The following is a 25,131-nucleotide window of genomic DNA, read 5'->3' on the forward strand; positions in this document are numbered from 1 at the left end:
TTTGATGGCCCAATTAGCTGAAAATGACATAAGTAGCATGACATGCAGAGAGATCTTTTCCAGATAATTAAATTGAGTTGAAAGCACCAGATTTTAATCAACACCTGACACTGTTGTTGTTTGATGTTCTGTTCCTGTCAATTCATAATTCAGTTTTTAAATTTTTATCATTTTCCAAATCAGTATTCATTTCCTTGGACTTCATATATGACACATTTTAATTCACTAAGTAAAAAAAAAAATAAAAAAAATTTAATTATTATTAAGCATGCTGCTAGTAGAAGTAGCAACAGTACTTAAAATGTCATATGGATGGTATTAACTCATACCAACCTGTTGGATGATGCAGCCTGATGCAGCAATCTCGACAAATAGAAAGCATAATTCTTCATCAGGAGACATATATGACATTGTTTTAAAACAATTTACTTGTAAGAAGGGAAACTCAAAACTCTCAAACAGGGATTAGTTATGAATAAAGACAGGCAGATACATTTGAACATATTTGTTTGAGCCATCTCTGTTACTCAAACATATGTCTCCTAATCCTCAGATCATGTAATATGGATGTTCTTCATGCCAGATTCCTATTCTGAACTCTCCGAATTATTTTGCTTTTTTAACTGTTAAATTCTTCAGTTTTTTATGATATTTTGAGGAAGGTAGATACTTTCTTGCAGCCATAATGGTTGTGGCTTGATCAGATAATTTGCTTCACTTGTCTTTGATCTTATAACACATGATGTGATGGCTGCAGGCACAAAAAAGATGGTGGCAAAACCCTCAGATTATTCTGGTACTGGGATGTTTCTAAAAGATTTAACAATTATTTTGTCCCGGTTTTGCTACTTTGACTCCAATTATCATTGACTTTTACCTGCCTTTTTCAATTGTTTTTTAGTCTATTGTTCATTTGAATTTTTTGATAATGACTTTGGGCTGTGTTTTTTAACATTTCCTTTGCCTAATTTCTCTTCTTCTGGTTTCTTTCTGAACTGTACCTCTTAAAGAAAATACATTTTATATCTGTTCTTTAAAGTGCAATTCTTTATTTAGGCCTAACAATTTCTTTCAATGTTTCCCACACTACAGAGACTACAGGTCTGAATATGTACTAGCAGAGGTGGGTAGAGTAGCCAAAAATTGTACTCAAGTAAGAGTAGCGTTACTTCAAAATAATATTACTCAAGTAGAAGTAAAAAGTAGTCATCCAAAAAATTACTCAAGTAGGAGTAAAAAAGTATTTGGTGAAAAGGCTACTCAAGTACTGAGTAACTGTTTGATCATAATAAATAATTTATTTTTTAGAAATGTTGTAATAAGACAGACAAAAATATAAAATAATGTGCAAATTCTGCTATTTACAAATAAAATAAAAAATGAGTAAAAATAAATAACATATTTACAAAATAAGGATGCACAAATAACACAAAGTTCCAAATCTCAGTTTTTCACAACAAAGCTTTTGAAGCCAATACCTACAATAGGTAACATGTAAGTTTGAACAGTGCAAACGACTTACAGTGACAAGATATACTGTATACTGTATATTCACTTTGTGGTGTAGCAGGTCCACAGCTTCAAAATTTTTTTTTAAAAAAAGGCCAATTGCACGACTGCGGGGAGTTAATGAGGTAGTTGGAGCGAGTCACACCTGCACGTATATATATTTGCATTATACGTGCATATATATATTTATTCATATTTTGGTAGCATATTTAAGTGTATACATTGAATCAGTTTTGGAGAAAGTCTTTATTGACTCACAATTACAATTACTAAACTGGTTACTCTGATGACCCTCAACATTATCTTGACCTTGAAAGCTTCCACTTCCAGCTATAAATGAAGAACAAATTGATAAAGAATTTATTGATAATTGCACTGCTTATACTTTTGGTTCAAAATTTCTTTTTGATCAATTAACCTTCTCACTATATATACCTAGATGCTCATTGCAGTACTGACAATGAGCCCAAAGTTAATAGGAGTAACCAAAGATTTGAAATGTCTGCTTTAATAATGAATTATTTTATGGATAATCCACTCCCAAAATATGCAGACTATTGTGATGAATATAAAAAAGTGTCAGGCCCACTTTATATAGACATTATTCTGTCTTTGACATCACATTCTGACATATGCACAGAAATTGGAACATATCTGCTGCATTTTTAATGGATAAGATAATGGTATACAAAATAGTTCATGACAATAAGTAGATATAAAATAAAAATAAGAGGACCTTTTAGGATTGGTGGAAGAAACAAGAAAACAAAAGTTAAACATTCCATCTCTACGTAGAAGCTGCATCAAACTGAAGGAATAATAAAACAATTGTTTTCTCACATTTTTTACTTGTTTTATCTGTAATTTCTTCTATATGATACTATTTAGCTAATTCTTTTCGCCGCCAATCTTTTAATCTATTGTATTAACTAATGAGTTTGTTATGTAGAAACAATCTTCCTATTTTGGACTGCTCTGGGTTTTATAAAATATGAAGCCAGTAAAACTGTATTATTTATATACAAGTGCAGAGAGATTTCTATTTCTTTGACTTCTGAATAGTCAAATAATCTTTTTAAAATAGCTTGCTTCACTCTGTTTCCCCTTTCTTACTTTTTCAAAATCTGTTAGAATAGGGGAAATGTTGTTATGTTAATGCTTTGTAAAGGTATATTTGCCGGTATAAATGGAAACTCAGTTCTGTCTTTAATTCCCAATTTATGGATACTCATTTCCAAAGAATCATTTGGGGTTTTTTTTTGTGAAAAAAGTTATAAAAATAAAATTGTCATTATTTGTAATAGAGATAATGAATAACTGATTTAAGACATTGTCCGTTTTTTTAGTTCGTTGTAAATAAGTAAGTGAAGTAAAATATGCAATATAGAGAAATATTTACTCTTGGGATAAGTAGAAATAAATAATGCAACTAAATAAAAGTAGTGTGAAATGTGACAATAAATAAAGGAATATGAAATATTAGTGTAAATAAATAGATGTGTCATAAAATATTTTTGTTATTTATTTAATTTTGTCCATAATATTATGCCAAACACAACATGAAGAACTGTGCGAATTTAAAAGTGTAATTTTCACTTGTCAAAGCTGAGAGGGCGAGCTCTAGCAAGTGCTGTGTTTTAACTGGTGAATCATTAGTACACTGGACATAATTCTTCAACCATCAAATGCCACATTTACAGCAGGCACTTCGGATGCAGGCTCCTAATGATGAATTCAAAATTTATAGAATTAAAGTAGATGTTTTGCATGGCAATGTTGGGTATGTTTGTATATTTTTGTGTTCTATCCTTATTTTTGTTAATTGTGAATCATTTGTCTTATTTTTATGGTGTTTCTGTTGATTTTGTTTATTTTTAGATAATTAGCTCTTTAAGTTTGCAAAATTTTCTTGTGCTTTGTAGGTGGTCCCCCAAGAGCCAAGGCCACCGTAATGTCATAGTTGCTGAGTCCTTCTTCTGGCTTTATATCTGACCCAAAAGCAGAATTCAGCAGCCAAGCATTTTGTTCTGTGGATTATAAGTATTCTTTTTGTATCTGATTTTCTTTTTTTTAACGTAGTGGATCTTTGATCATTTAGGATTGTCTTTTGAGCATCTCCATTTTTGCCTCTTTTGTTCTGTGGAACCCTACTTTTCATTTTTCTATATTTTGTTAATTAATTTGTCTTTATATAAATATCTTTTTGAGGCACTTTCTGCAAGGCCTAAGGCAGGCCAGTGCAGCTGGGATTAAGCCCTAGTGGGGTGAGGCCTTTCCAGGTAGGCAAGGAGGCCTGGCCAGTAAACCCAGCAAAGCCTTTTGGAGGCCTGTTTGGGACTCCAGTTCACAACAAGTTTTTCTAACAAAAATATTTGACATGCACAGTCACAACTTTCCTAAGTCAAGCAAATCAAATACATTCACTCTGCAGATGATTCAACAATCAAAAAATTGAAGCAGAATTTAATGCTGCGGTTGGAAGAGTATTACGAACAAAACTAAATAAATTAATAAGTAACAAAAAACATATTCCATGACATTTATTTATTCATGCTTACATTTCATACTGTTTATTTATCCTCACATTTCACATTACTTTTATTTATTTAATTTTGTATGAAACACTTCTCCATTTTTGCTGATTTTCAATTATTTAATTTTTAGTTAATAATCTTTTACAACTTATTACAACCTATTGGTCTGAAGGTTTGTGATACAGTTTGCATATTTATAGTTTCCACAAAGAGACAAAATGAATTACGCAGCTTAAAATAGTTTTTTATTTGTGAGCTTTCAACACCTGTCAGGTATCATCATGCTTACACAGAAGATGTCTGAGAACTCCGCAAGAAATTGGCATCAACCCGATATTCCCTTTCTACCTGATACAGTCTTCTTTGCAATGCATGCCCAGCTGTATATGTGAGACAAATATCCAAAATATTCGCAACATGTATACAAGAGTATCGAAATGCTGTCAGAAGGAAGGACCCATGGTCTCTGATATCTGCATATACAAACTCAACCGAGCACACATTTAACTGTTACACCTACACCTAAGATTCAGGGTAAAGACTAAAAGGGACAGAAAACTGGCTGAATTGTGGCTGAATTGTAGCTATCAAATAAAAATGCCATTAACAGACAATTGGACATGAACCCAGCATTTGTAGGTTTAAAAAGAAGAACACCCAAATAATAAGATTAACACCCTCTGAACACCATCTTACTACTTCACCCTTCTTATACCCACCTATCCCCGCTTCCTCATTTGCTATATATTGCCTTGATTCCTGAGTGTCAAATCATTTTCCTCTGAAGATGATATCTGACAGGTGTCAAAAGCTCACAAACAAAAGTCTGTTTTAAGATGATGCTTCATTTTCTCCCTTTATAAGTGTGAAGCTTAAACAGAATTATTAAAATTAAGAAAAGGCATTGAAGGTTTAACTAAATTCAAGGGTTAGCTAAATGTAAATTAAAGCTTAAGTGCATGAAGTCTCTGCCTCATCTTAGAGAAGCCACCAATGTAATTCTCCAAGGTTAGAAAGAGGTAAACGAATAACAAACTCCCCTCCAGAAAGCAGGGCTAACCTGATGGGAAAGCCCGTACATCCTTCCTATGACGCAGTGCTAAGATCAATAGGACAATCCACAAAACACCACTCTTAACAAAGCGGTATTCAGAATAATGAGTGAATCTACAAGTGTCAGAAATTACTGGTTGTTTTATTTGATTGGAGGAGGTGATAAAGTTCTGCATATTAAGAGTCAGATGATGTGATGTACAAGGGATGTTCAAAAAGTTTACACACATATTCGTTAAGAAACGGTGAAGGCGGGAGGAGTAGTAATTGGGCATTAAAAAGTTCGTATGACGCTGGGAAAATTGCATCGCAAAGGAAGGTCACTATGTAAAAATAATAATAATAAGTTGCATGTATAGATTGCCTTTCACAAACCCAAGGTCGCATTACATATAGAGTAAAAAAAAAATTACACAGAAGACAAAAGTTCGTAGAAGAGGAAAATTTTCAGTTGAGATTTAAAGGTGGAAAAGGAGGAGAAATCTCGGAGAGACTGAGGAATACAGCTCCAGAGTCGAGGTGCCATAACACTGAAGGACCTTCCTCCCAAGGTGGAGAGATTGGTGTGTGGGACAGTAAGGAGATTACTGCTCGAGGACCTGATCTTAAAAAAGAGGATGGAATAATAAAGAGTGGGCCAAGGTTATCTAGGACTTTGAAGGTGAGAAGCAGAATCTTGAATTTAATCCTTGATGGAACCAGTAAGCAGTGAAGCTGGGAGAGAACAGGGGAGATGTGAGCAAAACGCTTTGTGTGGGTGAGGACTCTGGCTGCGGAGTTCTGAATGTACTGTAGCTTCTGTATAGATTTTGCAGGAGGCTGACGAAGAGGGGATTACAGTAATCAATATGAGACATTATGAAACAATGAACCAGAGTTTTAGCATCATTAAAGGACAGAAATGGATGGAGGCAGGCAATGTTATGGAGATGATAGAATGAAATTTTGGAAGGAGACCTAATGTGTAACTCAAAGTTAAGTGATGAAACAAACAAAACACCTAAATTTCTGACAACAGGAGCAGGTTTGACAAGTGTACCATCAACAGAAACAGAGAAGTTGGATGCCTTAGAAAGTTGGGAGTTTGGGGATACCAGTAACACTTCAGTTTTATTCGCATTAAGTTTGAGAAGTTATGTTCCATCCATAGTTTAAGATCAGTGATGCAGTCAGTGAGTGTGCTGGGAGGTGAATTATTAGGGGAGTGTGTACTAAGATATAACTGTATATCGTCTGCATAACAGTGGAAGTTAAGGCCATGTCTGTGAATAATCTGACCCAAAGGAAGGATATAAAGTAGAAAAAGTAATGGCCCAAGGACTGAACCCTGAGGGACACCACGCAACACAGGTGAGGTGAAAGATTTATATTGGCTGAGTGTGAACTATTGCATGATGTGAGCCATTGAAGAGCTAAGCCAGAGATCCCTACAGCAGAAAGGATTTCATGATTAACAGTGTCAAATGCTGCACGTAAGTCAAAAAGGAGGAGAATATTAAGTGAACCACAATCTGCAGACCGGAGAAGATCATTAACTACACGGAGAAGAGCTGTCTCAGTGCTGTGCAGTGTGCGAAAGCCTGACTGAAAAGGCTCATAGAGTGTATTGTCCAGAAGAAAAGCATGGAGTTGTGTAGCAACCACACATTCCATCACCTTAGCCAAAAAAGGGAGATTAGAAGAACGATCCAGGTCAGGTTTTTTAAGGATTGGGGTAACTGCAGCAGTTTTGAAGGCAGTAGGAACAGAACCTGAAATTTAACATGCATTTATCAATAAGCAACAAGAATACTAATTATGGATGAGCATGTCTTAAGCAGAGAAGTGGGGGCAGGATCAAGCAAAGAGGAGAAGGAATTAGACTTATTAATAAGTTCAGAGATGACAAGAGAGTTAACAGGTGAGAAACAAGCGAGTTTTCATGATGGAGTCACAGATTGGAATGAGTGAGTGATTGAGGTGTGGAGGGGAAACAGTGATATATTTGATAAATTTTGGTGTCAAAGAAATGTAAGAAAGCCTGACACTGTTCAGCTGTATTTGCGCATGCTAGAGGAGGGGGTTGAAAGAGTTTATTAACAGCTCTAAAAGGAGTTCTAGGCATAGACTTAACATCATTTATGAGAGAGGAATAATACTTGGATTGTAGAAAAGTAATGTAATTTGTTTTTGAAATTCTTAATAAACAGAGTTTAAAAAAAGTGAGGAAACTTTTTGAATGTCTCTCATATTAGATAGAGTGATGGGACTAAGAAAAAAGTATAAAAGGAGATAAATAGTTTAATTGGGGACTCACTGTATAAGCTGAGATATTTGGGCATAACTGTGTAAATAAAGAATTGTTCTGCATTCTCATCTGGACTCCACAACTGCCTTCATTGTAGCTAGAGAAAACTATATAATTTTCCACAACACAATGCAGTTAAATTTTACTGGTATTACTAGTTTAAAAGAAAGAAAGAATGTAATACCAACCATTTGATTGCATGAAAATGAAAAAATCATTGCAAAAGTAAACGCAGCCATCAAACTTTGCTTTGGTCTTTCTTTGTAGTTGTTTTTTAAACAAGATGTACCTTGATTTTAAATAGTTTTTGTGGATTATGGAGCTTCTTTCATTTTGGAGCATGTCTTTTACATTCAGTACAACTGCTCCCTCTGTCATTTTCTTCCGATTTGCTCTGCATAGTGCATGTTTATTTCTTATCTTTCTTTCTTATGTACGTAGTATCCATTTTAAATATGACCACATTATTCATTATATCTCTAACACTCTTCTCTAAGCACCAATTCACTTTGCATTTAACATAGCCTTTCTAAATCATGTGATGCAAATTAATTTGCAGCAGTTGTTTTAGAAGAAATAACTGACTAATGAAATTATGCTCTCCAATATTCACCAAATATGTACTTGCCATAATAATTTACCATAAAACAAGTGCATACTGTATTTTTGTTCCATTCTCCTTTAACCTACAGTATACACACAGCAGTTAACAGTTTTGTTTTTATAATACCTTTGAAAAGGAAAGAACCAAACCATTGTATTTTTTAAAATGTAGTTTTCATATCTGTCTTTCATTTCACTGTGTAATTAGTGTAAAACTGGAAGTCATCCTGTTGAGTCAGGTGTAATGTCCACCGGGTAACACTATTTGAAACATAAATGTAATGGAAGGCAAGAAGGTGTATAAACAGAAACAGAGTTTACAAACTATTGTTATTGATTTTTTTCTCATAAAAATGAATCTTGTAGTCAAGTCCATGGTTCACAGCTTCTGTGATCAAACATACTGTATGTGTTAAAACAAAAGTTTTGTGTGTAAAAAAAAAAGTTTGCTTTTGACTTCCACCATACACTCTGTATTTCTTCTAAAATATCTACCAAAGGCTTTTTGGTTGTACATGCTATTATGTCAATTGTTGTATTGTATTTACTTGAATGAGATTAGGTAGATGATAATAATATAAATACTTCTGACATTGCGTTTTGCTTTACATGCACCAAATTTAACTTTACATTCCTAAGCTTGAAGCACTGTTCCATTGATTTTAAAGGGTTGTCTGGATGAGGAACAGTTAGGCTTGAGTAGCAACAAATTGAAACTTGTTGGGCCCTTTATGATTACAATGTTGGTTCTCTGTTTGATTTAGTAGCAGTCATTCAATTGATCAATCAAATGTCATTGTTTCAGGTCTAGAATATTGGTTCAGCTGGAATTTTTAAAAATCTTAAAATTGGCCAGGATTTTGATTTACTCATTACTCACTATCTCCAGCTGTGTAAACAAACATAGATGTACATATAATTCATTTGTGTACTACAGGTAGATGTTTTTAATTGCACACAGAAAAGTTTGGTTCTGCATATGCAGTGTAGCAGATGTTGATAGTTAAAATGGAGAGGTTTGTTTAAAGAAAAGCTTGCTGGGCATTTTGACTTAGTTGATAGCTAGATGATGGGGGCACAAATGTCCAATGACTAAACACCACCTCATAAATATAAAAGATGCCCAGAGGAAAGTGTAAATTCAAAGGTGAGTTAAAAAAAATACTTCTGTTTCTGATCTGAGCGCCATAAATGAAAAGTTGAACGTACTGTGTATAGACAAGAAAATGGCAGAAAAGGTATTTAAAAAGGCAGTTACAGAGGAAAATTGCAGATAAGGTGAAATATGATCCAAATGGATTCTTTCAATAAAAGAACAGTCAAGGAAGTGGTGAAGTGGAACAGGAATAGTAAAGGGAAAATAAAATTTACAGGTAAAGAAATAGCAGATGCTCTAAACTTTTTTTCTGAAGTCTTCAAATATGTTGGAGGAGTAAGAGAGACTACTAAAGAGTACTTAATTGACTTGGAAATTGTAGAGGGAGAAGTACTGCTTAGGGTAAATAGGCTGAAATCAAATAAATCACCTGAACCAGATAATATTTACCCTCCAGTGCATAAGTAGGATAGTGAGTACATATATAAACCCTTGACACATATCACTGTGCACTGGTGAAATTTTGAAGGAAAATGGCAACCATCATCTCATTATATAAAAAGGATGATCGAGCTGATCCAATAACTATAGGCCAGTAAGCTTAATGTACATCACAGATAAATTAATGGAAGTAATTATTAAGGAAAAGATTGAGAAACACCTGCGGTGGGCTGGCAAATTGCCCAGGGTTTGTTTCCTGCCTTGCGCCCTGTGTTGGCTGGGATTGGCTCCAGCAGACCCCCGTGACCCTGTAGTTAGGATATAGCGGGTTGGATAATGGATGGATGGATGGATTGAGAAACACATTGCAAGAACAGGAGTTTTACTTAACAGTCAGCAAGAGTTCACACATTAACTGCAATTCTATAAAGGAGCTACAGAAGTGATACGATCAAAGTGGTTCATATGATATTATTTATCTTGAACTTCAGAAACCATTTTATAAGGAACTGCAAGAGAGGTTGGCGATCAAACTTAAAGTAGTGGGAGTTCAGTAGTTGTAGTGTGTACATTGGTTCAGAATTAACTAAAACACAGGAAGTAGAGACATATGGTTCAAGGGTCCTTAACAGAACTGGGTGACAAGTGGTGGCTTTCACAAGTCACTGTTAGGGCCCATGCTATTTTTAGTAAATATAAATAATTAAGATAGTTATCTAAGTAATACGCTCTTTATGTTTGCAAGCTAGGTGTATTGGCAGAAAGTGTAGAATGTGTTACTATGTGTTATTATTATAAAAGGATTTAGATAGCATACAGGCTTGAGCAGATTTCTGGCAGATGATACTTAATATAAGTAAATGTAAGGTATTATATGTAGGATGTAAAAATGTTAGATTGTAATACACAATAGGAAGTCTGAAACTCAAAAGTACAGCTTATGAGAAGGATTTAGGAGTCATAGTTAACACGTCATTATCAACTTCCAGGTAGTGTTCAGAAGCCATTAAGAAGGATAACAGAATGTTAAGTTATATAGCACGATGTCTGGAGTACAACTGAAAGTAAGTTAGTGCTTAAGCTTTAAAATGTACTGGTGAAGCCTCACCTGGAGAAATCTGTGCAGTTTTGGTCTATAGGCTACAAAAAAAAAAATATAGCATTGCTAGGAAAAGCCCAGAGAACAGCAACTAGGATGATTCCAGGTCTGCAGGTGGTGAAGAAAGATGAAAAGAACTGAACCTTTCAGTTTAAGCAAAAAAGTATTAAAAGGTGATATGACTGAAGTGTTTAAAATTACAAGAAGAATTAGTAAAGTTGATCAAACTATTACTTTAAAATTAGTTCAACAAGAACACAGGGACACAGATGGAAACTTGATAAAGATAAATTTTACACAGTGTCACACACGTGGGATTAGGAGAGTGTGCTGACTGTCTCTCTCAGTTCCTTTCAGACCATTCCCGGGAAATCTTGCCAGGTCCCGGCACCTCTGATGACGTCACTTCCGGCTTTGGTATCTTTGATGATGTCACTTCCAGCTCCGGCACCTCTGATGATGTCACCTCCGGCTCCAGCATAGATGACATCATTTCCTCCAACAGCCCTTAAAACCGCCATCTTACCTCCAAGTATTCAGTTCTGTTTTGAACATCTCTGTTCAATAATTTCAAACTTTTGCAGCCAGGATATAATATATGGGTGGCTGCCCCAAACCTTTATAATGTCTGGAGAGTCTTTTATCTCACAACAGACATTAGGAAGTTATTCCTCACACAGAGAACCACAGACAAAAGGAATACGTTACCAAATAGTGTGGTAGACAATAGGACTTTAGGGATCTTCAAAAGTAAACTTTATGTGATTTTGGAGGAATTAAGTGGATAGGACTGATGAGCTTTGTGGAGATGAATAGCCTGTTCTCAACTAAATGTTTCTAATGTTTTTAAAACATTATGGAAAAAAATAGAAACCGTGCAAATGTTTAAAATGTTTACTAAGAAGTTTAATAAAAACTAGGAAGTTTAATTTGATCCAATATTTAACTAGATAAAGTCATACATATTCATTGTTTTAGAGGCATCTGTTACTCTCATTATTCCATCCTCTTTTTTAAGATTAAAATATGTTTTCCTGTTGTTCAATAAAATACTGTAAATAACTTCCACTTTTATCTCAGCATTTTTTGTATGTCATTCTCTTCAATATTTAAAGCGTTATTTCCTAGGTACAGTGTGTAAATGTTTGTACCACACTGTGATTTCAATTTTATATGCTGTCTTCTCCATGCAAACAAATTACTCCCCAGGCAAAGCTGTACACTGGTTTTCTTGTGTAGTAAAATATGTTATTATGCTTTACCAAGCAAGATCCTCAGCATGTCACTCTATTAGGTAACTTAGTTTAATATCAGATTTTAACTTTCTGGAAATTAGATTAATTACAGAGCATGGGTGTCAAAATTTAAGGTTCTCTGAAAGGTATACTCTAAAAAGCAAATGTTAATAGTTTAATGAATTACTGTATATTAATCTATACTAATAAAAGGCAAAGCCCTCACTGACTGACTCACTCATCACTAATTCTCCAACTTCCCGTGTAGGTAGAAGGCTGAAATTTGGCAGGCTCATTCCTTACAGCTTACAAAAGTTAGGCAGGTTTCATTTCAAAATTCTACGTGTAATGGTCATAACTGGAACCTGTTTTTTGTCCATATACTCTAATGGAGGAGGCGGAGTCACGTATCACGCCATCACGCCTCCTACGTAATCACGTGAACTAAAAACAAGGAAGAGATTTACAGCACGAGTCAAACGCGGGAAATGACGTTAATTTTTGAGTGTCTTTTAATACTGTGTAAGCATACATATTAACACATGTGCAATTAAACGTGTGCATTTACAGGGTGATTTCTCAGGCTTAAAAGCTCGCCTTTTATCAAACGCGGGAACAAAGGTAAATGACGTTGTTGAGTGTCTTTTAATACTGTGTAAGCATACATATTAACACATGTGCAATTAAACGTGTGCATTTACGGGGTGATTTCTCAGGCTTAAAAGATCGCCTTTTATTAAAATGGTAAATGCTAACTGTTTTCATTTTGAAGAGCACAAACCACGTTAGATTTCATGCTCAAGAGTAAGCTCAGCACACAGCTTGGTCATATTACAACCGGAGGGGCGAACTGACAACGTGGTATACAAAGAGATCCTTAACAAATAATTATTGATTCATTTTCCCTCAGTTTAAAAAGGTTTACTTTTCTTCTTAATAAAAATTTTAAAGCAGTACTTCGCTGCTGCGAAGTGCGGGTATTTTGATATATATCAAAATATATCGCGTCATCACGCCTCCCACGGAAGCACGTGGACTGACCCGCTGCCGTTTGCAATGCCATATTCGCGAGATATAAGTTTAATGAGAAGACACAAGGTATAAACGACAGTTTGGATCACTGTGTAACAGAGTTAAAATTGCTGTAGTGAGAAACTTTTAACTGCCGGGTCTTAGCTAACATTAAATAAACCCGTGGACATCGCAACATCACACAAGAGAGCGGCTCACGTGAAGTGACTAAACGCAGCAGGAGTGATCACTTCGATGAATCAAACCTGTTCAAAAAACACATTACACAATTGATAAGGTACGAAAACAATATGAAACCGATTGTGGATTTGCGTACAGCCACTGAAACTTTGTGACGGCACGAGACTTCAGGTCACGTCTCTGCAAAAGAACCTCATTGAGGCAACTATTTTTACTGGCGGTGGCTCAGGGGAGAGAGTTATTATTCCTCGCATCCCCGTTATACCCTCTGATCTCCCATTTCAATTCAAACGCCTCCAATTTCCACTAAGGCTCTGCTTCGCAATAACAATTAATAAGTCTCAGGGACAGACCCTACAAAACGTTGGCATTGATTTGAGGCAGGACTGCTTTTCACATGGCCAACTGTACGTTGCATGCTCAAGAGTAAGGTCAGCACACAGCTTGGTCATATTACAACCGGAGGGGCGAACTGACAACGTGGTATACAGAGAGATCCTTAACAAATAATTATTGATTTATTTTCCCTCAGTTTAAAAAGGTTTACTTTTCTTCTTAATAAAAATTTTAAAGCAGTACTTCACCGCTGCGAAGCGCGGGTATTTTGATATATGTCAATGTATGTATGTATATATGTATGTGTAGATACATGTAGATATGTAAATATATATATATATGTATATATATGTAGATATTTATATATATATATGTGTGTGTGTGCATGTATGTGTGTATATATATGTTGATATGTGTATATATATATGTATATATATGTGGATGTGTATATGTATATACAGTATATATATATATACATATGTGTATATGTAGATATGTGTATATGTACATATGTATATATATCTATATATGTATATGTATATATATGTTTATGTGTGTGTGTGTATATTATATATATAAAAAACAGCAACACTCATAACAATGACAACGCAATTACATTGACAATCATATTACGTTATTTTTAAAATGTTTCCTTTTCTTTTCATAACCTCTTTAACACACTACTTCTCCGCTGCGAAGCACGGGTATTTTCCTAGTTATAAATAAAATGATTGGTATTTATTCTTTTCAGGATTTAAACAAACTCGATGTCATTTGCTTGATTGTTTTTTCTCATTTGAACATTTGTTTTTTAGTTACTTTCTCAATCTACCTTTCCCATTTTTTTTGTGTTTGCCATCATGTCTCAAAAACTTTGTATTTGCCATGGATAATGGGTTTCTGTGCCATGGAAGTATTCTGCTAAGGTAAATGTAAGACAAAAGGCTAGTAATGGAAAAAGAAGAATGACAGAATGTGTAAATGCATAAAGAAATACAGAGATCAAATCAGAAGGTCAATTATAAAGTGTTTTGCCAAAGCTCAAAACATAAACCAAGAATTACAGTGAAAATTCCAGAAAAAAACCAAAGTGATTTGTTTCTAGCTATGGTACCCAGAGCATATTTGAATATTAATTCAAAAATGTGAGTACCAGGAACAGTATACACCACCACTGTATGATGTCACATTATGAAGCAATAATATAGCTGCTGCCAGAAAAAATGTCCAAATGGCAGTATCTGCAGAAAACAAAATGGTGAAAATAAATAAAAATAATGACAAAAATGTATAATTATTATATCACCAAATCTAAAGTGAAACTGGTCCAAATCATTAAAGCAGCAATGTCAAAAGCATCATTTTATATGAAAGAAAGTGCTCCGTAGACTTGCTAAGGACAGGTTTAGTTAGATCTGATATTTCTAAGTGCAAGGGAAGATCCTTCTGGCATTGGCAAGCAAAAACAACACTGTTTGAGGCTACAGTCGTCTCTGTTTTGAAATCATGCTTTAATAGATTATTGGTTGAGATTATATTTCAGTTTTCAACAACAGTTTGGTTTAATATAGAAACATTCTAACCTCTATAGTCCAATAAAGCAAAATAAGGGGATCACCAGAGATGGACTTGAACAGAAAATATCACTGTATGCAGATGATATGGTACTGTATATATTTTGTTTATATATTGTATGTGTTTTAATTTGGATCAAATAATATTCCATACAATCAAGTCAGTCTTCAAAAGCAGCAAGGAAGGAAGAGTATCCTTTTCCCCAATAAAGAAGCTTATTTAAAATGTTATTGATTAGATCCTCCCATGATTTAAAAAAAAATTGAACAGATCCTCTAAATGAGAATTAGATTTTTTCCAATTTCTAATAGTATAGAACATAGGTTACACATTGACTTAAAATAGGTGGGGTGGGATTCTTCCAGTTGAGCAAGATAATTCTACATGCTAGTAGTGAGGTAAAGGCAATTACACTTTGTCCTTCTCCACTTTAAGCCCATCTGGGAGTACACCAAACACAACTGTTAATGGGTTAGGAGTGATTGTGACATCAAGGCTGTCTGATAGGCAAAGATTTTTGTCCAAAATTATGTCAATTTGGTGCACGCCCAAAATATGTGGCCCAGTGAGGCTGGAGGTAGATTGCAACATTCACAGGTTGACCAGGTATCTTGCCCTGGATATTTTTTGGACAATTTTAAATAAGATAAATGCACTTGATAAAATATTTTAAGGCATATGGTGCTAGACTATGTATATTTTATGCATGAGTGCCTTCCACTCTTTTTCTGAAATGCTAAGTGAAAGGCCTCTTCCCCACCATACCCTGAAACCTTTGAAAGGAAGGGACTCTAAAATATTTTTATATATTGTAGAGATTCTATCTGAGTCTAAGACTGATTTATTCTGGAATAGAAATGGATGTGAAAGTGAGGAAAACTGGGCTGGTTACATTTAGTGAAGTTTCTAATTTGAAAGTAGTTGAAAAATTGTGTCGATGGGAAATTAAATTTGAAGCCTAATTGTCTGTAGGATGCAAAGACAGTATCTATGTACATATCTCTAATTGTTTTAATTCACTTTTTTTCCATACATTAAATACTGTGTAGGTTTGAGAGGGTAGAAAAGGTTGATCATGTAGAGGTGCAACAGATAAAAGCTTCTCTGTCTTAAAGTGCTCCCTACATTAGTTCCATATAATGAGTGAATGAAGGACAATTTTATTTATTTATTGATGATAATTTGTGTTTACTGTGGCAAAGAACAGGAAATATAAAGAAGTACTGAAAGATTTTAATTCTGTTGCGAAACAGGCGTGTGTATATTCATCGATTTTATGTCAATGTCCAGGGGCCTCGTGTATAAATAGTGCATACACACAAAATTGCCACATCCACATACATTGCAAAGGTATTCTTTCTAAGCTTTTATTTTTATCCCTTACTCATGACATGAACTAGGTAAAAGGTGGTGTAGTTAATCAATACCATAAATAAATAATGATTCCAATTGTTACTTATGCTTATCGGCCACAGTGATTATTAATTGGTCCAAAAAATCCTGAATTGGGCATTTGGATTAAATTGGATTTTTTCATTATACCAAGGTGGATGAATTCTGTAGATGACAACCCTGGACTCAGCATGATGATGTTGGATATGTTGAGACGAAGACAACAAGAAGATCAGGCTAAATATGGATCCATGAGTCTTCTATTGGATGCCATGGCCATCAAGAAACATGTCCAATGTGATCCACATACCCAGAAAATATCTGGCTTTGTGGATATGGGGGATGGAGTGAATGAAACAGATATGGCCACAGAGGCTCTTGTTTTTATGGTGGTTGGCCTACAAGGCCATTGGAAGGCTCCATACTACCTAATCAACTCCCTGTTGCAAGAGACACAGAAGGTGCTACTTGTTCATGCATTGGAGGAACTGCATGAGCATGGGATAACAGTGGTGTCTGTTACAATGGATGGACATGCCTCCAATGTCAGCATGTGTAACCAGCTTGGACGCCGGCTAAAGGTCAACCCTGGTGAACCGTTAAAACCCTTTTTTGCACATCCAGTGACTGGTGCAAAGGTGTTTGTGATGATGGATCCTTGCCACGTTTTGAAGTTGGCAGGAAATATGTTGCAGGCCTACAGCCCAATAAGCAGCACCACTGGCCAGATCAACTGGACATACGTAGTTCATCTGAATGATGTTTAAGCAAAAGAAGGACTGCATGCTGCCAACAAAATCACAGACAAGCATGTGAATTTTGATTCACAGAAAATGAAGGTGTCCGTGGCTGCAAAAACACTAAGTCGCTCTGTGACAGTGGCTCTGCGCACATTGAGGGACCTCGGCTATTCACTGTTTCAACACTGTGAAGTAACAGCTGAATTCATTGAGGTAATGTTACATGCAAAGTTTAATAACCATGAAGCAAATAGTGAAAAAACATTGATGCTATATTTTAGTAATTAGTTAATGATAAATGGAAACATGTTATTTATGCTGATAATTCAGATTCCGTCTCTTATAATGCATATATTTGCTTTTAGATGATTGATAGGCTCTTTGACATCATGAACAGTCACAATCCCCATGCCAAAGGTTTCAAAACTCCACTGAGTTCTTTGAATTGGGCAGAGAGGGTAGAGTTTTTGTTGAGAGGCAGGAACTACTTGATGAGTCTGGTGATGAAAGATGGCACACCCCTTCATCGATCAAAGAGGTTTTAGGAAATAGTGAAGCTTTTGTTTTCATGATGAGTTCATAAATTCATGACATCAAGTTCATATGATGTTATTTCAAGGCTAGGAGAAATGGACAAAATAATTTTTTTGACGAAAACATCTCTATCAATATTGTAGAGATGGCTATTGATGCTTTCATTTATGTTCATACAGTACCAGTGAAAAGTTTAGGCGTGCATTTCATACTGAAGAAAAACAAAGTACAGTGGAACCTCGGTTCACAACCATAATTCTTTCCAAACCTCTGGTCGTAAACCGATTTGGTCGTGAACCGAAGCAATTTCCCCCATAGGATTATATGTAAATACAATTAATCCGTTCCAGACCGTACGAACTGTATGTAAATATATTTTTTTAAAGATGTCTAAGCACAAATTATAGTTAATTACACCATAGAATGCACAGTGTAATAGTAAACTAATGTGAAAACATTGAATAACACTGACACAAACACCCAGGCTCCCTGCACGCGCAGGCTCTCTCTCTCTCAGCAGCAGGCGAGCACAACCCCACCCCCCCTTCTCTCTCTCTCTCAGCTGCACACGCAGGCTCTCTCTCTCTCTGCAGCAGGCGAGCACAACCCCACCCCTCCTTCTCTCTCTCTCTCTCTGTCTCTCTCTCAGCTGCACATGCAGGCTCTCTCTCTCTCTCTCTCTCTCTCTCGGTAGCACAGCAGCCCCCCCTCTCTCTCACACTGCAGCAGTTTCTGCTATAGCCTTACAATCTGATTCGCTGTATAAACACTTTTTTTTTAAATGAGTTTTAAGCACATGGGGAAAAAAAGAAACATTTGAACAAATCCGAACTTTATTTAAAAGCCAACCAAACACAGTAACATTGCAGGAGTTCATGCTAATAGCATTACAACCCGATCGATCACTGTAAACACTCTTTTTAAATGAGTTTTAAGCACATGGAAAAAAATAAACATTTGAAAAAAAGAGAAAAATAACATTGCAACACTTTCTTCTCACCACTCTTCACTTGCTTAGAAGCCATGGATAACTGCAAAAGCACACGAAATACTGTTGAGCACAAAGAGTTCACAGGTAAAGCACGCACGTCTGAATGAGAATAATGAACAGGGAGAGGCTGAACACGTGCTTAAATACAGTAATCGGCGCATACGAACCAGAAGGGAAATGAAGTAGAGCACAAAGAGTTCACAGCAAAAGCACACACGCACACGTCTGACCAAGAACAATGCAACACGTGCGGAAATCATCGGCACGCACAAACCGAAAGGGAAACTGGCTTGTTCGTATACCGAGTGTGTGGTCGTGAACCGAGGCAAAAGTTTGGCGAACGTTTTGGTCGTAAACTGAGTTGTACGTGTACCAAGACGTTCGTGAACCGAGGTTACACTGTATGTTTCAAAACAGCCAACAAGTGCTCAACACATATGGGATCTCATTCAGGACTGGTGGAAGGAATTCCTTTCCTTTAGCTTTATGTACACTTATTTTGTTTACTTCATAATCACATATCTGTTGTGGCGAACAGCCGGGTTCCATGCCTGGCAGGGACGCTCCTGCTGCATCTGTTCCGGGGGAGCAACCATGGGCAGCTCAATACCTCCCCCGAAACGCTTGGTGGGAGCCTCCCTGGCAGACGGTGATCCCCCAACCTGTCGCATGGCTCCATAGGAGATGGAGTCCTCCGCAGCCTGGTAGGGGGCTCGAATGGCCGCTAGGGGGAGCTGCATGGAGTCAGCAGCCTGGCTGGAAGAATTTTCAGCCCCACCCGGAAGGGCAATTAGGTCCAGGTGGTCAAGCACCTGGAACGCTTCCGGGTGGGATATAAAAGGGCCAGCCACCACCACTTGAGAGCGAGAGTCGGGAGGAGGAGGACTAAACCTGAGGAGGAGTGGTGGGAAAGGAGAGAGGATTGTGTTGTGTTGTGTTGTGGAATAGTGCTTGTGGACTGTGTATTGCCTGTGGGTCACAGGGAAGACGTGCGCCCACGGGTGAAGAAAATAATAAAGTCTGGTTGTATTTGGTACATGCCTCTGTGTCTATCTGTGTCGGGTCAGACGCCTATATAGTGCCTTGTTACACTGTGTTATATCATATTTTCAGTCATAAAAACAACCCCATAAAGAGTAATTGTCTAAACTTTTGACTCGTATTACATTACTAATCCTACTCTTGTTTTCTTTTCCTGCATGCTGCATCATAAGTTTATATGATGCTCTGTTCTCTGCTTCTAATGTTGTTGCAGTCTGCTGTTTTTTTGTTGTTTTTTTTCCAGTTCTTGGAGGTGTCATAATGGCAGTATGGCATCATGACACCTGCAGTATGCCATATGTATGGCAGTGTTCATATTTTCAACCTTGGCCAGTTCTGTTTTATTTTTTTTAGTTGTCTTATATTGCACTCTCTTGAAGTATCTTGGTTTCAGTGATAATATTGACAGAACATTTTGTTTTGAAGGTACCGATCTGTCATGGGGTTCATCATCAACATTGACACCCTGATGATGATGATTCCAGAACTACTTCAGTGTCGGCGATACATCTGCACCTATTGTTTCAGTCGCGACCACATAGAGCTCCTATTTAATTCAATCAGGGCATCGGGTAGGTATTTTAAAGTTTAGTTTTATTTATTTAACCACGCACCATTTTGTGTGTATGTATGTATACCTGTCTGTTTCCATAAAGGTTTGCTTATGACTATTTGTTTACCATGGTGCTTTGTTGTGACCAGTCACAGCTATACTGCGTTACCATGGTAATTGCATTGTCTTTATAATATCCTCAGACTGACAGCTGTGATTGATCGACTTTGTGGGGACAGACAGACAAGCATGTAAATCTATCACTTTGTACAATTTATGAAGCCAAACTGTTACTAGCAGTTCAGTTTTTTTCTTTCTCAAGAAATTCAATCTGAAAAAGAGTAAAGATCTATAAAAGTGGTGCATGTGTGTTTTAGGGGGCTGGAATAACAACCCTTCAGCTGGTCAGTTCCAGGCCATTTTCCGTTGTCTCATGGTTCGGTGTGGTGCCTCTCCAAGCACATCTGGAAACGTGGCAGCACAGGATGAGACTGTATCCCTGTATGCTGTTAAGATGTCCTCTATACCAGCAGCAGCAGAAGAAGAGCTTCCATCCCCTTTTGCAAACATCCCTGCAATTGTGTGTCACCATAGCTACTTACCAACCCGCTTTGGTGGCCTCATGGAAAATGCCCTTGTTTACATCTCAGGGTTTGTCGTTCAACAGATTTTGAGAAAGCTGTCCTGTGATGTGTGCCGTGCTAGTTTGGTAACAGATGCTGTACCGGCATCATATGATCAAAGCTACCACTTGCTCACATTAAAAAACAACGGAGGTTTGATGATTCCTTCTGAGGGTTCAGTCAAGGTGGGCAAAGTAGCTGAGCGCATTATCCGACTATCAACATTAGGGCAAGCTGTCAGTGTATCTTTGATCAATCAGTTTGTTCGGGCTTAGATTGGTTCAGATGATGTGTTTTTTCTCAAGGAGCACATTGAGGAAACACAGTTTGAAATTGTCTACAATCATTTTATGCTCATGTCTTTAGTTGTGTCTGTCTTCCACAAACTCAGGCTGTACCATATTGCCAGACTGAATACTCTCAAATTATAGAGTGGCAACACACGGAAAAAGCTATGTAAGACGTTTCTGTTTCAAGGATTTTAGATCCTATCCTGTATATATTTAAGTAATCACATTGTGTGTGTGTGCGTGTGTGTGTGTGAGAGAGAGAGATTGAGAGAGGAATGAGTGAAATGTTTTCAGAAATTGTTAAGCCAATTTGTATACAATAAAATTGTTTATTTTTGTCACTGAGTGTATCATTTCACTGTTAAAAGAAAGACCAGCCTGCTAGTTGGAGTCTTACTATTTTGACTTTAAGACATTGGTCAAGTTTTCGTCTCAATAATTGCCATTATTACTGTATAAATGGATATAAATAATTGCATTTAAACGATGCGCCAAAATCTGTTATATGTAAACAACACTGTTTTAAACGTTATTTTTTTTTTATCTGAAAACCCGGTTTCCACATCTACCTGTATTAGTTTAAATATCACTTTTTCAACTCGCAATATAGCGGACGCGCTGACGTATCGTGTTGACTGGGTAACACAGTGAATGCGGCCTCTACCTATATATGTCTATGTATTAGACAGGGAGGCATAGACACACAAATACTATATTACAAAAACAAAAGTGGGTTTTTATTTACAGGTGCACAGAAAATAGTATCATATTGGCTTTTTTACATACTCCTCACTGAAACTGATTCAGAAAACTCAAAAAGCAATGTTACAAATGCAAATATAATATGTACAATATTTACAATCAGTAGTCCCAAAACAGACAAAAACAATAAACGTATATACACAAAAAATTGGTAGTCTTCCTAAATAAAAATGCACACAGGAAAATCAGTCCAAAAAAAATATTTACAAGAAGAATCATTGTAAATACAAAAAGAGAAAAAGTGCGCCATAAACAATCCATAAACCAAATTCATATAAATACCACCACCAAAGCTATATTTATATCTACAGATTACAGGTGTTTATCATAAGAAATACGATGCACACAAAATATTTCACTTTGCTAACAATCACCCATCATCACATAAATGGAGCTGCATTAAGGCACTATTCAGAAGAGTTCACACCCATTATGAACTTCCATCACAGGTTGAAAAATGAAAGATTTATATCACAATCGAGAATAACTTTACTTCTTGGTGCAAAGAGAATTGTCTGCAACTTAACATTAGCAAAACCAAGGAATTTCACTTTCACTGCACTGAAAAGCCTCTATGTCCGGACACTGTTCCGTTAGTGGATGTAGAGGTGGTGCACTCCTGCAAGTGCTGGGGGTCCATATCAATGACAGGTTGGAATAGTCTTGTAACACGGAGGACCTAAAAAAGAAATGTTAGAGCGGGCTCTTTTTATTAGGAGACTGTACACGGTATTCTTTTATTGTGGGTGGTGGTAACCTTCACATCATCTACACCTATGTGATGGCCAGTTCGAGGAACAACAAGTTCAACAGCAAGAGAGTAACTACTGATTAAAAGCCAACCCAGAAGGTGTGATTTTACTTGCTACTAAGGAGACTGTGTGTGTAAAATCATCAAAAAGAAACTGCAGTACCACCTGCAACCAGAAGGTGCAACAAAATGCAAAGAAGGAGACAACCTACTGAACAAAGAATGAAAGTGCACTGAAAATGCTTCCAATGCCAGGAGAAAGCTGACCCAGAAAGGAACAGCATGTCACTCCCCTTGAACGAAATGTAATAACTTTTGATTCCGAGAGCTATTAATTGTAATTTAATAGGACAAATCCGGATATCTTATAATGGTATTGGTATCACAGTAAGGTAATAATCTTATGAAGGATAAGTTCTAGCACTGCTAAAAAGTTCTCCCTAAATCTAGTTAGAAAGTGCAGACACATGCACACACACATGCACAAACACACACACATACACAGATGGAGAGAGAGAGCTCTGTGTGCGGTTGGTGGCAACCCAGCACAGAGGCCGCTGTGAGCAAATGAACACCACAGTATAAAACATGAGAAGTTAAATAACTAGCTAAATAACATCCATCTAGAAAACATGACTTGGAAGATCAGAGTTTATAAGTTACGTGGGGATTTCTAAAAGAAAGAAAAAGATCTATTTAATCCAAAAGAAGTCGGCAGAAGTCAAGGGGAGACCAAGCTTTTTCAGTCGTTGCTCCTAGGCTTTGGAATGACTTGCCTCTGCACGTCAGGTCTTCATCCTCTATCGAGGTTTTTTTAAAAGTCGGCTTAAGACCAATTTGTTTTCTTCTGTCTTTCATTGTGTATGATGGGATTATGGTGGATGTTATAATTGGTTGTTTTATTAATCTGCTTTTGCATGATTGTTTGTATTGTGTTTATTTTAATGCTTTTTTGTACAGTACTTTGGCGCAACCTCTGTTGTTTTAAATGTGATTTTATAAATAAATAATCTAATCTAAATCTAATAAAGGCACATAACTTACGATTTGTTTCTACAGAAGAGAAAAAGTTAAACTGAGCCTTCCTAATTTTATGTTTTGTTTTGTTTGTTATTGCCACAAAAGAGAAAGTGAAAGTAATATAGACTTTCTCCGATTTATACACCTTATTCATAAATTGTACAGATCTCTTCATATTTTTGGCATCCTGGCCAGAAAGTAAAACATAGATCCCTCACTGAACTCACATTTAAATTGCCATCCATATTATGTCTTGTTGATTGTTTTAATTAATGACAAGCATTGTCAAAGTTTAAACTGATAATTAATTGAGTGATTATACACACTAAAGCACATTCATTTGCTGGCCCTATGGTGGGTAAAATGAAATTCTTTCTATTTCTGTCTCAATTTGATCTATATTGTATATATTGTAAGAACAAGACAGAAACCGTTAAGTGTTGGAGCACCCTCAGACAAACCCTGTATAATTAAAAAAATGCAAAAATGCCAAAAAAACACATGTAAAATGCAATAAGTATTTTCTGGTCTGTATCGAAGGAGTGACACTTCATAGGAGTGACATAACTAAGGAGTGACATAAATACCGTATTAAAGGGGTGACATTTTATTGGAATGATATAATGATGGAGTGACAAATTATGCTTAAAATTGTATTAAATAATTTGTTATCTTGCTTCAACAGAGAGCAGGAACACAACTGAAAGTACGCTCGCCAAAAAAAATCATTGTCGCCTCACCTACTACTTGGATGGTTGGTTGGATGGTTGTCACTCCTTTGAAATTTATATCTGAGGTTTCACTCCTTTGTTATGTCACTCCTATGAAATGTCACTCCTTTGAATTGCTCCCGTATTTTCAGATGTAAGTCTCATGACGTGGACTACCCAAGATGATGGTTCTTCCAGTTATGTGGCAAACAGGCAGATAGAGGTGGGTCCAGGTGGGTGCATGCCAGAAGTGATGTTGAATAAGGAGAGTTGTCAGTCTTCCTGTCTGCAGAAGGAGGAACTGGCACCCAAAATATTAAACTATTTTTGGTAAACATATCAGCTAGAACCTTCAGTACAGAATATTATAAACGTGGAATTTTTTAAATCAACATTACCACTTATTAAAAGTGAAAGATTAACTTTAAACAATGAATTGATCTCCACACAAAACAATACTTCTCACATTACAAATTTAAGACTAATATTTCTGTAGAACAGTAGTAATATGTTATTTTTTAATATTTTCATTATCAATGCTATAAGTGCCGCTTACAGTTGTAATTGGATTTCCACAGAAAACAGGGGCAACAGAACTTTTTTACAAAAAAAACAAAAAACAAACTTCCAATTGTTCCATCATTCATTGAAACCATTTTTCACCATCTGCTTAATGGGGATTTTTGGGTAAATTCGTTCACTTACTGAACTGCAATTTTGTGACCCTCCATTCACTTTCAGACC

Source organism: Erpetoichthys calabaricus, chromosome 8 (assembly GCF_900747795.2).
Source record: "Erpetoichthys calabaricus chromosome 8, fErpCal1.3, whole genome shotgun sequence".
Lineage (NCBI taxonomy): Eukaryota > Metazoa > Chordata > Cladistia > Polypteriformes > Polypteridae > Erpetoichthys > Erpetoichthys calabaricus.